Consider the following 3,951-nt stretch of genomic DNA (forward strand, 5'->3'; position numbering starts at 1 on the left):
TATAGGATGTGTGAGGATCAAAGGCACACTATTCTGCTAGCTAAAGAGATAGCAAGCCATCCCCCAACCCTAAAAGTTCCTTCCCCTGGTAAATAAAAGTATATGAGGGGAAAAAATTAAAATACACTTATTTACAGAGTAAGGGTTTTTAAATATTAATGTAATCCCTCCTTCAAAAATTTTAACTAGAGTCAAGTGGTCATTTCTGATTACATCTTAAAGATACATCTAGATTCAATTTCTATTGGTTTATCCTTAGACACTTCTAGTCAAAAGTATTGATTTTATTCCCAAATATCTTAACCACTAGTATAACCACAGTGTATTATCTCACAGAGTTATCAAGCACTGGAAGAAAAAAAAATAGATGTTCAAGCAGCAGCCAACATTTATGGCCCTTTCACACAGTGACATCTGAGTGGCTACTGAATAGTCCAGGAATAATTCTAAAGACAAGAAAATTCCTACATTTTAGTAAGTATGTTGTAGTTTTCACAATTGAAATTTCCTCAGGCATTGCACTTTCTTTATAAGGGAATCCTGATTTTTCTTAACGTTATGGTGAGTCACGACTTGAACTAGCACACTTCTTTTTCTTCTTCCTACTGTGTTTCTTATGCTTCTTTTTCTTTTTCATTTTTTCTGTTGCTTTTTCTCGTTCTTCACTGTTTTTCTTCTTTTTTGCTCACACCTCCTCAATATACTCTGATTCTGACAAGAACTCAGATGATAAAGGTTTATCTTCAGAATACATCTTTCTCTTTTTGTTGAGTCCTTTAATATCCTTTTCTTTCTCAGTTCCATCTTTTGACTTCTTTTTCTTTTTAAAACTATCCTTACTGTCTGGTTCGGTTTCTGACATGAAGCTTTCAGAAGATTTACGTGAACGGTTCTTCTTTTTCTATCTCCATTTTCCTTGTTTCTTATCCTCATCTTCAGAATCAGAACTGCTGGAAGAATCAGAGCTTGATGAAGGAGAAGATGAATACCTACCAGACTTCTTCTTTTCATTTTTCTTTCTCTGTCTTGTTTTGGATGAGCTCTTACTTCCACTTAATAATTTCTCCCTGTGTTTTTCCAGTTCTTCCTTCCAGTTCTCATTCATTTTTTCTTCAAATTCAGCCAAAGCCTTGGAGCCTTTCTTTTTCTTTTCTAGTTGCTCTTTTACTTCTTCCCAGGTAGGCCTTGGTCAATTCAGATAACACTGTATTGTTGGCCCTGAAGTCTGGACTGGACCCTTTGATCTTGCCATTGCTATTGGGTTCATATAGGCCACCCGATTGTCCTGCTTCCCCATGGCGCTGTATTGAGTGCACAGTCGCAAGCCTGGCAATCTTTTTTACTGTCTCTTTGTTACAGCTATTTTAGTAAGTATCTCATTGAGCATTTGATTTGCATTTCTCTACATTAATATGTTGCATATTTAAAATTTATTGACAATTTTTGCTTTTTATTTGTAGAAATTTTAAATTCAAGTTCTTTGCATATTTTTCAAGTGTCAATTTTCTATTTATTATTGACCTATAAGACTTTATAGATTTGAGCAACATGGCTGAATAGACACACCAAGGTGGAACAGCTACCACCAAGGGAACAGGATGATTGGCACATGCTTAACAGAGGGCAGGTACTGAGAGGGGATGGAGGAAAGACACAAAAACTGAACTGAAGGTTTGGAATCTGGGAACCCTGCACAGGGCTAAAGCACAGTGGAACTCATTTCTGGCCCCCAGTGACTGTGAGAAAACAGGTGAGTTTAACTGGCAAGAAGCTACCTGCTTTCCCCACTGGCCTCTGGAATCCCAGTGGCAGAGACCCCTGACCACCATGAAAAATGAGTTGAAAGGAAGAGCTGCTTAGAGAAGTGATAGGGGCAGCACACCAGCCAGTGCAGAGCCCAGAGGGTTTGGTGTGGGAGCATCTGTAGTGAAGTATGTCCAGGGATGTCCATACCCATAAGCTGAACTTGCTCCCATAAGAGACGTTAGCCCTAGGGGAAATTTTGGACATAAATTCTGCAGGGTGGTCTGGCCCATCAGATGGGGCTGTTTTGACCTGAGCACCCCTTGGTCTGCTGGCCTTTCCTGTGGCTCCAATTTGGTCATGCCTGCTTGCAGTGCAGCCTTGGGTGCCCTAGTGGCCTATGTCATAGCTCCTGACCTGGCAGATCCTGCCTCACCAGTATACAAGTCCAGTGGGGTGGCCCCATCCAGGTATCAGCCTGCCTGCTCCTCTCCTCACTGTAGTTTCCCCCCAAGGACCATGGCCACCCCACACATCACTGTGCTGGTGTGTGTGTGTGCGCGCGCGTGCGCACTCATGGAAGGATCTTGCTTCCTTGCCTGTCAGTGCACATGTGCACATGCATTCTGCCTTGGCACTGACTGCTGTTGGTAGGAGTGTACTCCAGGCCCCCATCCCTGCTATACCACCTTTGCAGTCAGAGCCTTGGTGTACACAGAGCCCACTAGCCCCACGACAACCAGAACCCTGCACTTTTGCCAACACTGCCATTTGAGTGCAACTAAGCACAAAGAACAGCAGACCCTCCTCAGCCCTGAGCAGCATACTCTCCTCAGCTCTAAGCAGCAGATTTTCTTCAGCCCTGAGCAGTCTCCTTCCTTACTCATCCTATGAGGCCAACATCATTCTGATATCAAAACCTGGAAGAAACACAACAAAAAGGAAAATGTCTTATCTTTGATGAACATCAATGCAAAAATTCTCAATAAAATACTGGCAAACCAAATACAGCAGCACATCAAAAAACCTATCATGTAGGGTTTTTCCCTGGGGTGCAAGGTTGGTTCTACATATGCAAATCAATAAATGTGATTCATAATACAAAGAGAACTAAAGACAAAAACCTCATGATTATCGCAATAGATGCAGAAAAGGCTTCTCTTAAAATTTAAAATTACTTTATGTTAAAACTCTCCATATACTAGGTATTGAGGAAACATGCCTTGAAATAATAAAAGTAGTCTATGACAAACACACAGTCAACATCATACTGAATGGACAAAACTGGAAGCATTTCCCTTGGAAACTGGCACAAGACAAAGATGTCCTCTCTCACCACTCCTATTCAACATAGTATTGAAGGTCCTGGTCAGAACAATCACAAAAGAGGAAAAAAAAAGGCACATCCAAATAAGAAGAGAGGAAATAAAACCACCCATTTGCAGATTGTTTTAGTCAGTATTCTGTGTTTATGGAATGGAAGAATCAATATAAAAATGTTCATGCTACACAAAGCAAGCTATGGAATCAATGCAATTTCTGTGAAAATAGTATTGACATTCCTCACACAAATAGAAAGAGCAGGTCTAAAAAACAGTCCTAAATTTATATAAAGTCGTAAAAGACCTAGAATGGCCAAAGCTATCGTGAGCAAAAAGAATAAAACTGGAGGAATCCCATTACTTAACATAAAATTATACTACAGATCTATAGTAACCAAAACAGCATAGTACCGGCATAAAAACAGAAACACAGACAAATGGAACAGAGTACAGAACCCAGAAACAAATCCATACATCTACAGTGAACTCATTTTTTACATAGGCACCAAGACAATACATTAAGAAAAAAAATCTCTTCAATAAACGGTGCTGGTAAATCTGCATATATGCAGAAGAATAAAACTAGACCCCTATCTTTTGCCACATGCAAAAATCAAATCAAAATGGATTAAATGTTTAAATGGAATACCACAAACTATAAAACTTATGAAAGAAAACATGGGGGAAACTCTAAAAAATCTTGGATTAACAAATATTTCTTGACTGATACCTCACAAGCACAGGCAACCAAAGTAAAATGGAAAATTGGGATCACACTGAGTTAAAAGAAACTTATGCACAGCACAGGAAACAATCAACAAAGTGAAAAAACAACCCACAGAATGAAAGAAAATATTTTCAAACTACCTATCTGAAAATGGATTTG

General features: G+C 39.5%; 1 pseudogene; it reads right to left on the minus strand.

The window, feature by feature from the left end:
• Positions 1-556: 556 nt before the first annotated feature.
• Positions 557-1,297, minus strand: LOC105536267 (annotated as a pseudogene).
• Positions 1,298-3,951: the final 2,654 nt, after the last annotated feature.

Source organism: Mandrillus leucophaeus, unplaced genomic scaffold, assembly GCF_000951045.1.
Source record: "Mandrillus leucophaeus isolate KB7577 unplaced genomic scaffold, Mleu.le_1.0 Scaffold1575, whole genome shotgun sequence".
NCBI classification, from domain to species: Eukaryota; Metazoa; Chordata; class Mammalia; order Primates; family Cercopithecidae; genus Mandrillus; species Mandrillus leucophaeus.